General features: G+C 43.8%; 1 protein-coding gene across 2 annotated transcripts in view; it reads right to left on the bottom strand.

Moving 5' to 3' along the window:
* Window positions 1–14,583, bottom strand: part of Creb5 (cAMP responsive element binding protein 5) — a 309,727-nt gene that overhangs the window by 38,010 nt on the left and 257,134 nt on the right. The window lies entirely within an intron of this gene.

The following is a 14,583-nucleotide window of genomic DNA, read 5'->3' as shown; positions in this document are numbered from 1 at the left end:
TGCCTTCTTACGGCAGTGTAGCTACAGGAAAGTTCTATATTTTTAAGCCAGGTGGTATTTTTCTAGTAATATTTTTAACCAGGGTTGTTTAACTTGGGCAGAACAAACAAACTGCAGAGGGGCATTGCGAGAAGGGTTTCCCCGACAAGGATGCTCTAAATCTGAAGTCTGTGTTCAGATGTAATGTAGAGCCAGGCTAGCTCTCTCACAAAATGGAGGGGTGGACAAGGACTTGCTAGGGGAGGGGGAGGGGCTTCAGGGTGGAAATAAAATCGTGGCTCAGAAATGGGTCAGAAAAACCTAGAACAGAATTGGGGACCATAACTAGTGAAGAAGGCTTTGGACTGCTGAGCTTCTCATAAGGTAAAAATGGTAAAGTTGCTGTTAGTGAACAGTTCAGTAGAGCCTCGGACTCTGACATTAGCACAGTTACCACATGGCCCACGATTCTGCACTTGGGTACAGCCCCATAGAACTGAAAATCCTCATCTACAAGAACTTGTACATTAAAGCCTTATTTGAAACAAAGCAAAAGAGAAATGGAAATAAGCCAGATGGCCAACTGATGAACTGGAAAAAAAAAAAGGCATGAATCAAATGTAGCCCAGCCAGATCATGGAATACTATGTGACAACAAAAACGGATAAACTACTAACACATGTTGCCATTAGACCAGTAAGCAAGGCTGTCCCAAACAGGCCACATTTGATACAATTCCATTTCCACCAGATTTCCCAAAAAGGCACAGACACAAAAGCTAGGTAGCAGTTGCCGGGCTCTGGAGAGCTAGAGGGGCAGATAGAGTGAGTGCTAATGAGTAAGAGATTTCTTTGGGGGCCACGAGAATGTTCTGGAATTCGAGATGGTGAGTTGCACAAATCTGTGGATATCTTAAAGCAGAACTGTGTGTATTAAAAAGATGAATTGTATGCTTGCATCTCAGTTTGAAAGAGTCAAGCTTTGCAGTTGGCTTTCTGATAACACTCCTCCCAAGAGTGAAGACGGAGATCATATGATTTTAAAATTATCATGAAGAAGTCTCAATTTCAGATAAAAAAGATTCAGTCTTCTAAACACTTAGATGGAAACAGCAACCATTCTTGTCTGTGCTAGGAAGTTGACAAAAGTTTCCAGCAGAACTTCTTAACTACCTAGCTAAGGGATGCACAGGATCTGATGTCCGAATCTGTATTAGCTACGGATCGGCTGTGCTCAGTTTCCCGATTTGGCAACGTTGCTTGCTGCCATCTTGTAGGGATTTAATGCAAAAGAAGAGATGCGCACAGACACCTATTGGGTTCATGGGGTGGTGGCAGACGGAGGGGAAATGATTCAGGCGACTGTTTTAATCTACAGCTTAACTAGGAAGTGTCATGGGGGGTCAGCTAAGGGTTATATGTGAGTCAAATAATCACATTCCATGTATGTAATCGCCACGATGAAAGCCATTGTTCTGTGTGCTAGTTTTTAAAAAATCAGTAAAAAAAGGAGTGAAAATGAAAACAAAAAGCATCTGGCATGTATGAAAACATTTTAAAGGCATGCCAAGAGAATGGTAGACTTTGATGGGCGAATTCTATATGATAGCAGCGATGGGTGAAGGGCTCTGACCGGCATCATAAATCTGACAAATTTTGAGAATGCACAAGATCAGCAAAAATATGCATAGGATAAAAGTACTTATAAACAGTTACAATAATCAAGAACATGCAGATATAACAGAGAAGGTGAAGATGTCCCTGAGAAGGTAAAATTGCCAACTTCAGCTCGCGGCGCTTCTGCACTGCAGCACACAGCCGGGAGGATTACTGTGCCGTCTCTTGTGCAGTTTTGCACGGCTTAAACCGAGCACGATTACTAAGGAAAAGAGTGGATTAGAGGAAAATAATCAAAGCCACCATTTTTGGTGGAAGAGGCTAGAGATTGAAGGAAGATTTCTATGAGGAGGTGTCTGTCTGAGCAGAGTCTAAGAGACTCCTTATTCTAACATGCAGGGAGCAAGGGTTTCTGGTAAAGAGAACAGTGCAGGCAAAGAAAAACAGCAAGGCCTTGGCAACAGGGAATACAGTTTCTTTAAGTCACACAGAGGAGGATTTTCTCCAGGCAGATGCAGAAAACGAGATTTTCATGAATCGTGGTGTGGAAAGCTTGATACATTGAAAACAAAACACAACCAGAGTCTCAAGCTGCGATTGGAGGGTTGCAAACTTGTTCCTGCTTTTTAGTAGTGAGAACAAATTGGGATCCCTGGACTATACCCCTGGAGATACTGGGAGAATAATTTTATCCACAAAGTATTAAGCTGTTGCCGAGGACAGCTGAGTAAACAGCCCACTGAAGTCTGTTTGAGGCCTGCCAGCCAGTCACACCCATAATTTCATCTCTATTAACGAAAACAGCTCATACTGTCACACTGCCCCGCTCTGACTACCCCGTGGTTTGCGGCGGTTGAGTTATGGAGTGTCACTTGTGAAACTTTCTATAGCAGTGGGGGCTGTGTTTTGATGTCCTTTCGTTACCCACCCCCGCTCTGCTGATTTATGGCATAGCACGCAGAGACTTAAATCAAAACGAGAAAATACGTGTGAAATAATGCAAAACAGAGCCAAGGGGCTGGCAATTCCGTAATTACACCTAAAGGGAAAATAATTATGCAATACCATATGGTAAGGGCAAGCCTCGGAATAACAAATGTCCATACCGCGAGTGGAGAGTTCTCGGAAGAGCGCGCAGGCCCTTCCAGCAGGGCCATGGCGAGGCTTGCCTTTGAAAAGGACCTAGAGACAGCTTGGTGAAGGATGTTTGGCCTTTGATAATTCTGTTTATAGCCCAGGAAATGAAGGCTTGAGTGAGTGAGTGACACAGCCCTGACAAATGAACGTGGAAGAATGGGGGCCGAATTCAGTTATTTATCGTCTCTGCTCAGCGTAGACTACTACCTACAGTGACCATGGGGTCTACCCACAATTCTCGAAATGTGAAAATGACTTATTGATAGAAACCAGAAAACCCTCCGATTCTTGACAGCGACTGTGAATTAGAAACTAAATCAACATAAGAAACAACTCACGACGGTGACCTTTCTGTTTATAAAAGGGGCGAAAGATGAAAGCGCTTCTCAGTTGTCAAGAATATGAAAGTCCCCTCTATAAGTCTATCAGTTAATGAATAACCCCTAAGTGTGAGAAATGACCTGGGCAAGGTTCCAGCTTAAATCTTCATGCTCAGTCTACACACTGTAAAGCCCTGGCATCTGGGGACTGACGTGAAAGATGCTAGGAAAGATTAGGTGACTCAGGCTCTCGCTGGTCAACTTCCCTTATTAGAACTTAGCCCTGAATTCAGGGCCTCCTGAAGTTCCTCAAGTCACTCATCCGAGTGGAGCCTACTGGGGACTGTACTGCACTGTGGGGACATCATGGCCTGGATATTAAAACAACTCCAACAAGAGAAAAAGATAGTGGTTGTCAAACTGTACCTCTTGTCAAATCTGGCCAGTCGTCTGCCTTTGTGAATAAAGCTTTATTGGGATACAGCCATGTCCATTCATTCAGGTACTGCTTGTGGCTGGGAGACTCGGGTAGTGGCTACAGACACTGGTGCCTGGAAAGCCTGGTCTATTGACTATATGGGCATATGACTATATTTTCAGAAATATTGATTCACCTCTGCTTTAACACGTCATTTCTTAGTAATAGCTCCAGTTGTCAACAATACTGTGAGCTTGAGACCAGTGATGCTAAGAAACCTTCCATCGATCACCAACTGGCAATGGGATTCAGCAGAGCTGGGCCTTGCTCAACTTCCAATTGAGTCCTTTTCAAACTTTCTAACAACTTATATTCCCTTCTTCTCAGGCATCTGGTAGGATGACAGGCAGTTTCCTATGTGGGGGTAAGTTCTGCCATGGGTGGGCACAGCCTTCTACTTGTGCCCAACACCCCTGAGGTAGCTGCTGGCCTGGGCACCCCATTCTGCAGTTGTCCTAGGTACCCTGCTGTGTGCCCCCAAGTTTTACCCCAGCAGTTGTCCATCAGTCTGGCCTGCCCTGTCACACTGCTGTCTGACTGGTCGTCCATCACTGCTCCCAGAGTTTTCTGACTATTAGTTGGAGTTTGATTTAAGTGAGAGCCCCCAGGTCCCAACTCACTGTCTGAAGCAGAGACCCTCTCAAGAGAGTCTGCCAGATTCAGGAGACTCCAGCAGTCTGCCCTTAGAGTAGGTGGCTTTTAGAAGTGAAACCACCCTGGAACCCTTCACAGCTGGACCTGGCCGCCAAGCCAGACGGCCGCCCCAAAGTGTGGGCGAGCTTCAGAGGACAGCCAGCTGCTCCTTGCTGTCTAGTTTTTACCAGGCCGAGGAGAAAAAGGTGACTTTTCCCTCCTGAGAAATTTATGGAGGGGAGGAAAGAAAATACACACACATCATCCACGTAGAGCTGGGCCGGGACGTTCTCTCACTCCAAGAACACACTTACTGAAATCTCTCTCAAGTGACCAAAGAAACAAGTGACAACTTCAAAAAAAAAAAAGTCTTCTCCTGAGAGATTAGCTTCAGCCTTTCATCCACACACCCACACACCCGAGGGAGCTATAAATTAGATATTACAGGCACAGAAAATTGGCAGTTGATGTTTTAAACGTTATGAAGTTCCAGGTCTGGGCCTCCAACAGATACTTTTTGTTGCTGAATTAGGCAGTTACCATTTAAAAATACACAGAGAAATTTCTGGAAGGGCTATACATGAAACACCCACACAAAGACAGCAGGGTATGAGAAAGACTTCTTGCACGTACTGGGAGCCCAATAACCATTTCATGTATAACTCCCCAAGGCAGCTGTCACCATCTTCCCAGCTAGGAGGGGAGAGCCTTAAGGGAAAGACAACTGGTTCAAGACCATCCATGAGCATCATGATCCGTCAGGAGGGGTTCAGAAGGCAACCCCAAACTCTTGTGGGAGCCTCCTATCCCAACATGGCTCCCTTGACAAGGGGCATACATTGGCCCTGACTTTTTCCCTTGGGAAGTTTAGGAGAGAGTGATCTTGAACTCTCCAAGCTTGTACTTCTCCCCTAAAGGAAGAACCCCAGGCTTCTCTCCACCAGGACCGTGGAGACTAGCTCATCCAATCTTCTCCCAGGACAGAAAATAAATCAGGATGTAGCTTATAGATGCAGAGTCATGAACTCCTCATTGAAAGAGCTTTCATTCTCAGCCCTGTGAGCAGCCAATGCTTTAAAGAAACAGGCAGTGTTTGCCAGCGCTGCTGGAGTAGGAGTTACAAACCCAACTGTATGAATTGCAGTTGCGCACCATGGCTACTTTGACACGCACTTAGTTTATGAGAAGATTAGACAACCAGCTAGCTTCTTATCCAGTTGCCCCGCTTTGGTTTGTTGTGTTGTGAAAACACAGGCACACACTGCAAGTACACAGTCAATCCCTAGTCATGTGGTACGGCCATCTGAAATGACTCACACCGCCATTGTCAGCTTGTGCTCATTCCTCCACACACTCCTTCTTCCTGAATTCCTCTCCCTTTGAACTACTCCGTCATTTCCCTTCCCTTTCCTTCCCTTTTTGTCCGTTCCCCATCCCCTCCCCTTTCTTTTCCTGCCCCTCCCTTCCCTTCTTTCCTTCCTTCTATGAGAGACAACTTAGATATCATGGAAGAAAGAAAAAGTACTGTTAATAGCGTGGCTTTAATTCCACTTTCATAAACCAACAGCGGCTGATCAGTTTTCCAGCATCACTATTGATGTGACCGTCTTTTCCATAGTTAGATTCTCTCTCCTTTCCCTTGGTTATTTTTCTTGTCATGAAAACCAAAGCAGCAAAGTAGACTAAGGAATGAAAAATGCATCCCTGTGGAGGATCCAGAGTTCCCCCTCTCCTTTAAAAAGAAAGGTTTCATTCCTTCTCCCGCACGGCAATCAGACACCTGGCCAAGGAGAGTGTGAAAACCCTTAGCTCCTAGGTGCGGTCTTCCACTTCCCCTGGGGTGGCTTTTGTAGTGGGGTTTAGCTTTCTAGTCCCAGGATAACAGGCTCTCACGGGTCACCGGAAAGCTTGCTCCTCCACACTACCACCATAGTTCTGTCCTAAAGACAGAATGGACTAGGTATAAGCCGAAGCTCCATTGTGTTACCTGGACTTGCCCTCTTTCCATCCACTGGGACCTTCTCCTCACAGATGCTTTTCCACTGCCTTTGCCTCTTTGTGGATCTTTTGAGTGAGGCTTAGAAAGGGGCTGTTAGGAGACCTGGAAAAACTGCAGGTCCCCTTCGGTCCCTGGCTAGTCATAATTGTCTCTGGGCGCACTGTTGCCTGGTGCCCTTTCGCCGTGGCCAACAGGACTCTTGTGTGGAGTGGAAACTTACGACTTTTAGACTGGAAGGAAAAGTCAATCATCCTACTGATCCTTTAAGTTCCATCCAATTTCCATCTCCCTGAATTGTCCTATTCAAACAAATAATGGACCTCTTTATTTTGGCCAGGGTTATCCTTCAATTATCCCCAGGGAGACCAGAAAATTGCAAGTCAGTGAGGTCCCCCAGGACACATCCCTGGTGCTTCTTAATAAGGAATTAGCTCCGAGGACTGCTTCTAGCCTTGTAAATGTAACCAGCTGAACTATTTCACTAATTCCACAGACATATACTTCTGGACTGCAGAGCACAGTTTTTTTTTCCTTTGTTTGCTTGGTTTTGTTTTGTTTTTGTATGCATAGAAGGCTTACAAACAAGCATGAATCTGGTGCCTGAGGGCACAGCTTCTGTCTGATTTTTCCAACTGAATTTCAATAAAAGCACAGGAAAACCAGAAGGAAAATATGATATTTTAAATCATTATCATGCAAACCAAAGAAGGCGTGCTTCCTTACGGTGACCCAGAGGGCTGACTTTGTGCTCATGGCTAGAGGTAAGCATGCCCTAAGTTTATAGGATCAAATCTTTGGAATATTCTGGAAGAAGCAAGACATTTCCAGGGAGGTGGGCGAGACTGCAGACCATCCTTACTGGAGGCTGCTGTGTTCAGATCTTACCAGCAGGTGGAAGCCACTTCCTTCGAAGAAGATGGCATATGGCTGATAACTGACTGGGGCCGGGGTTCTCCTTGTAGCCTCAAAAATGGTGGGTCTTGATTGGACTTACAACCAAATTTCAGTGTTTGTAGGACACGGAACACTGTCTCTGGCCACTTGCCAAGAAGTGGGTGCTTTACAGTCAATCATGAGACCCGCGTTAGAAGAGTGCCCAGGCAGGTGCTCTGCTTCCAACAAACACGCCCGTCCTCAGAAGGTCACCCCTTCATGCTCTGCCCAGGAGGAGCTCACTGGCTGGAAACAGCTCATTCTACCCCAGGAAAGTCTCGCTCGCTTTCCTGAAACCCAACTGCAGTTTTCTGAAGCTGCAGGGTAATTGTTATAACTCAGATCAGAGGCGAGGGCTCTTCTAGGAATCTTTTGCCTTCTTTACAGGGTTTAGTGGGGAAAAAGTTTCTTCAGTGGTGTTATGTCACCTGGGCAAGATGGCTCAGTGGGTAAAAGTTCTCGCTGATGAGAACCATAGAACGTGGTGCAAAGCAAGAACCAACTCCCCAAGTTGTCCTCCAACCGCCATACATAAGTATGGCCATGCATTTGCCTACACACACGTGTGTGCATGCACACACACACATAATAAATCAAATAATTTCAATGAGTTATTCATTTGTTTGTACAAAAAATATGAGTATCATCTCACTGCTGTGTTGACTAGAAGACTGTAAACTGGCTACAAGGGCTACCGTCACTACTGCCATCTTCTTGAAACTTCTGGGTCTCAAACCCTTCACTTCCCATGAGTACGTTTTCTGTATTAGCCTGTGCTTACTCCTTTCAGAGTATAGGAGGAAAGATATCCCGTCCCTCGGGCACTTCATCCCCCTATTAGCAGGCATGCACCTCCAGAATCTTCCTCCCTAACCCCATCCTTCCCATGATACATACAACTCAGAATCTAGTCTCCTCTCCATTTTGACCCACAAGGGCCTGTGGTGGTTTGAATGAGAGGATCTCCCAAAGACTCATGTATTTGGAAGCTTGGTGCCCTGTTGGTGGCACAGTTTTGGAGAGGTTTAGGACACGTGGCTCATTGGAGGATATATATCACTAGCTTTAGAGTTTAAATATAGGTGCCGTTTCAGTGACTGTCTCTACTGCCTGCTCTGTGTTTAAGATGTGAATGCTAAGCTTGCTGCTTTAGTTGCTACACCTGACCCCATGAGTTTGGCTTCCTCACCTTGTGGCCTCTTATCCCTCTGAAACCACAAACCCAAATAAATTCTTCTATGCATGCCTTGGCCATGGTGTTTTAACCCAGTAACAGAAAAGTAACCAGTACTGGGCCTCTGACAGTTAAATTCCAAGATTCTTTTTTTTTTTTTTTTTGATTTTTCGAGACAGGGTTTCTCTGTAGCTTTTGGTTCCTGTCCTGGAACTAGCTCTTGTAGACCAGGCTGGCCTCGAACTCACAGAGATCCGCCTGCCTCTGCCTCCCGAGTGCTGGGATTAAAGGCGTGCGCCACCACCGCCCGGCAATTCCAAGATTCTATAAGCTTTACTATCTCTGTCTTTCTGCAGATCTTTTCAAATTCATCAATTTTCAAGAATTTTAAACACTTTTTAAACGCATTTTCTCAAATTTTTTTCCCAGTTTTATTTTTTTCTATTTTTACTAGATTTAAACTGTATTCTATTTTCAAGCAACCCAAGTGGATTCGAGACCTCCTCACCAGGGATTGGGCTTCTGAGGGGTCATGGGAAACTTTGTTCACTTGGAAACTATTCTCAGTAAGATTGAGGCAAATGGGCAGAATCTTCTTCCCCAACCCAGAGTTGGTCACTTTGGCATAGAAGCGGGAGAGACCTATGCATTTGAAGACTAGCAGCTTTTGTTAACGTGGAGAGAAGCAAAACTGAGGGTAGCAGGATGGCTGTGGGGTAGTTTGTAGGGTGCAAATCCCAAGAGATCTCTGCTGAAATCCTCAGGCTCATGTTGGGGTATTTAGGAACATGTTGGGTAAGGTGGTCATTTCGTAACATCTCTAAGCAGGAGTTCTGCTGAGTTCAAACTAAACCCAACATTGCTAAGATCTGGCCAATAGAAAACTTCCTGGAAGAACAGACGGAAGTTACAAGAAGACAATCACGTCCAGACTCTCAGCGAGTAAGAGGCTGCTTGCGTTATGCACCTCAGATTTTTCAGTCTCTCTCCTAGGTGAACTGGGAAGCCTGTCCGTGACGTACTGCAGACAGCCAGTCTAATTTACATAGCTGCAGTGAAAATAGAGACTAATAGAATCACCCAAGTGGAACGGGGCAGCAAGAATGTGAACACGGGGTAGGTGACGTGGTGAAGAACGTCGTCTGGCTCTGTAAACGTTGTCCTGGGACGCAGAGTTCACCATGGTTTTCTCAGGACTTTTCTCCATGCGCATGAGTGGAACTGAGTGTGCCTTGTCCTTTATTAACACAATCTACCAACAAGAGGTGGGGAAGTAGACTAGGGGCTTAAAAAGAAGCTCTGAGTCCATTCCTGAGTGTGGCTGTGTACTGATGCTGTGCTAACTTCACCCTTTACCAATGCTTAAAGCACAGAAAATGCTCTGCCTTGTGGCTAGAACTCCGCTAAGGGAGCCTGGCCTTTCTACCATTTCTCAGTACGTACTTGTGGATGACAGTCTGGCTAACATGGAACCCAAGGTCATCTTCCTCCCTAAAGAGTCCTTTAAGTTCAGGTATCCGCAGAGACCATTCTGTCTTATTGCTGAACGTCATCTGGAAGCAAAGCTTGAGACGTACCCAGTGCTCAAACCTTAACTGTGTGCTACTGGACTTATCCCTTGTGCTTTCTGGAACAGAGTCCGACAAACCTGGTAGGACTGTGAGCCTTTCATCAAGAACCAAAGGGGATTTAAAAAAAATCTTGGGGTATGGAAAAACAACATTTTCTTTTTGTCAGACTACTTGTTTATTCAGCCCTGGGTTTTCTAATAATTTTAGAGATCTGGTGCATAACCCTTAGTACATAGCACAATGGCTAAACAAACACCCGGAGATTCTTATAATGCCGTGGGTAGGGACTGAAACACATAAATATTATTTCATATATATATATATTTGAGGACTTCCATTTTACATCCTGGAAAGCTGTGAGCACAGGAGGTCCAAGTAACCTTGGTTGAATTTACCCCAGTGTGATTCTTACCCAAGGAAATGTTCAGAGATGAGGGTCACTATCGTGCAAGTTAGCAGGCAACTTCCTGTACAGTCCATTAGCAGCCACCCCCTGACACTTCTATAGGGAGGGGGACTGACACAAAGTAGCGGTCCCTTCCAGAAACATCTTCATCCATCTGACTGCCTAGGACACATCACTATGTCCACCATGAGTACTACTTGGGAGGTGGGGACATGCTGAAGCAAGCTACAACAGATGTCACGCTACAAGTAAATGTCTTGAAAATCAAGCAGAGAAAATCCCTTCCTCTAACCCTCTGTCTCTCCACACCTTCCCTTTCTTCTCATTGACAGCCCCTTCCCCATCAGCTTACTATTCCTTCTCTTGTCTCACCTATGACATGGATCCATGAGAGAAACAAACAAACAAACAAACAAAGGACATAGACACAAAGATATGGGTCAGGGAAATGTGATTTTGTGACATCTGCCCTACTTGACAAAGGAACAGCCAAATAAACAACAAAGCAGGGCATTTAAATATTCATGTGCACACCTAGTGCTCCCTCCACACTGCACACAGCTTCAACCACCGGACACTCGGTCACCAGAGATGGCACATCCAAGTCCAAGTGATGAGAAAATCTGATTTGGGATCCTTTTCAACATTTTATAATTCCAAATAAGAAAAAAGTCCCTCCCATAAATAAAAGTGAGTCGGTCAACTCTTTGTCACTATTTTGATGACAATATTCATGGCTATGTAAGAGTGAGATTTGATTTTAGACTCCACAATGTTTACACCTCTAAAGGATTGTGTGAGTGCAAATTGGCTAGGTAAGGCAGAGGCATGGCTAATACTGATTTATGAGATGCCAGCAAAGTGTCCTTTTAAACTCTTATCATCCCTAGGAATTAATTCTTGACCACTACAGAAACCGAAACTATAGCATTTACAATTAGACTTCAGGAGAAAGGACTACATCGTCAGATACTTTTGAAAACATAAAATTAGCCCGTTGTTATTTTTTTTTTTAAGGCAAATCCAGTCAGTCACAGGGAGACAGATAGTATCTCTACAAAGCAATAACATTGAAAACGTTTTAAAATTGGAAAAGTGTGTTATGAAAATAGAAAGCAAATCATAGCTCAGCCTTTCATCCGACACCAGAATCAGAGAGCGGGAGGCCCTCCAACAGAATATTTTCACTAAGCAAATATTTGCGCATATAAACTCTCTCGGTTTAGTTTGATCTTCCTCTTAAACATTATGAATTTTATGGCTTGGCAAAGTGTTGTGTTTGCTGTCCAAAACCCAAAAGGCTACTTTTAAATATTAAAAGTACAAACTTCAGTGCAGGAGAGGGGTATGTGAATAAAGTAAGCATAGGCTTCTCTGTGAGCCTTTATACAGGGGAATTCAGCACCGCCCCCGTTCCCGCACTCCCCTCCGCCCGCCCCGCACCTTGCATTCTGGCCTTTACATTGAATTTGAAAAATTTAAAATAATAAATGATAAGCAGAGATGTTATTAAACTTCAAAGAAGAATTTGAGTCACAAACAAACAAACAAAAAAAGAATGCCATCTCCCCATTGGGTGGTCACTGAAAGAGACTTTTCCAGCTTCACAGATGTAATTACTACACGATTATCATTAATTAATCTCCACGCCCTTATTACACCACACTTTCAAATCTCATCAGTAAGAGAAAAAAAAAAATAGGAGGCATCTCCAATGGAAAAAATACCTCCCACAAATCAGTTAAATCTCTGAATAAGAACAAGATAATTTGTGAGAATGCTAAGAGTCACTGACTATACTCAAAGAGCTTCCTCATATTCAGGCTTATGCTATACGTAGCGAGGCCAACAGGACAAATGGTACACTGCCTTTTAAAGATGAAGATGTGGCAGGCATCGGAGCATGGTGGCACATGTCTGCAGTCTCAGCATTGAGACGGCTGAGGTGAGAAGCCAATCTTGGTTACATATATTGATAGCTGCTCAGAAAAGACAGAATGAAACAAAAGGGACAAACTTAAGACACCAGCAGAAGGCATTTAACTTTATGGGAAACTTGACTGAGGCTGGATGCCACTAAACAACAATCCCAGGGATTTGCATTCTTAAAGACAGGGTTTTTGTTGTTGTTGTTGTTGCTTTTTACTTACCCAAACCTCTAAGGAATGGTAATCTGTCTTTAAAAGCAAATAACAGAAAGAAATGGGGACTCCTGTTGAAATAGCATACAGCAATCATAAGAAGAAATAGTGTTTAGATCATGTGCACAACATCTTAGGACCTGAATCCCTGCTGGTAGATATGAAGACACAGAGCCAAGGGTGAGGGATCGTCAAGGTTCTGGGTGCACGGAGACATGGAAATACAAACAGTTAACACAGCCACTAAAAGCAAACCTCAGCATTATCTTGCTTTTAAGTTCACGTAACTAGCTTACCATAATAGGATATTTGTGTTCAGTTCTGTTCATCAGTTTCAAGTCCTTGTCACTATTAGCCACAACAGCAACAGAACTAGTAATGTTACATAAGACATGCTTGCCAGAACATCCACCCTTCCAATTCCAATAAACTGAAAATTCCTCAAAAAGTTTTACAATATGTGCAACACGCAAATACCAACTTCTAACTCTTCATTAATATAACATTTCTTTTAGTAAAGTATTTCATTGTTTTTCCCCTTGATATTTGCTTTGAAATAAGAGGGATTTATATTAATTAACCCATATTGACCACCAAAATAATAACATTCCAAATGAAACTACTAATCTAGTCTTCCTTTGTTTCTTTTATTTATTTTTTTCCAATATGGGTGTGTTGTTGTGAATGCTGCCTGGGTAGCCAGGGAAATCTATACAGCTTAACTTTAGATAAGTTGGCCAGGAAGTTGGTCGTCTCTACTAACCTCTGCCTTATATTACCAGTTGGGTATGCTTTAGTTTGGATCCCGCTGTTAGACTGCTTTATCTTCATATCATGCATCCATTCATAAAAAATTACTCCACTTGTAAAAACAACCACAATCACACTATTTTAAAATGGTTCAAATATAAAATGAATCCTAGAAATGATTTCCCATCTCGGCTTATATAATTGGCTGATTATCCTAAATTATCACTTGGCCCATCCCCACAAATATTTCCATAAAACAAATGAACACACACACACACACACACACACACACACAAACATGCACACCTTGCAGTATTTCACGTGGCAGCACACAGAGAGGAATTTGGACCGATTCCAGCCCTACAAAATGCTAGCTATATGAATTGCTCCAATTGAAAAGCCCCTGCTCTGTTTGCATTTGTGATATTGGTATAGTGCCGGGAGAAAGGAATCTTTAATTAAGGTTGCAGTTCCAAACTAATTGGATGGATGTACTGTGTGTAGATTTGTCCCATGTTCCTCCTCAGCCCCTGAAAGCTCGCCCACTCAGTAAACGGTCTCCAGAGACCCCTCTCAGAGGAGCTGGGCCTGTTGACTCACCCCTTACCCTGGACAGAAACCTGAATTTCAGAGCAAAGGGGCCCCCAGGAAATGGCTACTCCAACCCATAGGCAGAAAAACTGGGCTGCAGAACTGTTAAGGCCTTGCCTGAGAGCCCATTACTGGCTAACATGAAGCCCTTCTGTGCTTCAAGGAATACATCCCACACTTAAGCCAAATAAGATTTGCTTCCTGGTAAAATATCCTCCACAGTTCATGAATTTGAACCCTGGATCCCAAGTTCTCAGTGGAAATAAAAAAGATTTGCTTCTTTCAAAATCTCTATTTTGTTCTGTCTCTTTCAATTTGTGATCTTTGGGCATGTGCTGATTTAGAATAAATTTTTTCCTATTCGGGCCCCTTGCCTCCATCTCTCTTCTAAGCCTGTCAGTTTTGTACTGTTCTGCATCATGCCATAGTGCCCCGTTGCCGTCATTCAGTTTGGCTTAAATGTGTGCCCAGCAGCAGAAGTGCATGTAGGCAAAGACTCTCAGAGCATCCTGGGAGGTCAGCACCCTGTGTGTGTGCTCCTCTTGATACCTCAGAAAGATATATATATCCTTGCCACTTGGATGTCTAATGGAAGATTAATTAGTTTGCATTTGCAAAGTGCCTTGAAAATCAAAAGTGCTGTGATTACACCTAATTAAATTTCTCTCTTATATGTTCAGCAACAATTTCATTTGTATGTGCTTCTGTGCCAAGAAAATAGCTGTGAAGCTCACAGAGGCATTGCCGTGAAAGCTGGTCACATGTGGATTTCCTCTTTCTCATCCTTGCTGCTTCTTCTTCTATTCTTTCATTACTTCTTCTGGTCTCTAGATACAGATTGGCCCCAAGGAAACA

This window comes from Microtus oregoni, unplaced genomic scaffold, assembly GCF_018167655.1.
Source record: "Microtus oregoni isolate MIOR12 unplaced genomic scaffold, Mior012 000062F_ref0000492, whole genome shotgun sequence".
Taxonomy (NCBI): Eukaryota; Metazoa; Chordata; class Mammalia; order Rodentia; family Cricetidae; genus Microtus; species Microtus oregoni.
Note: the sequence above shows the minus strand (reverse complement) of the source record. Positions and strands in the feature narration are given on the sequence as shown.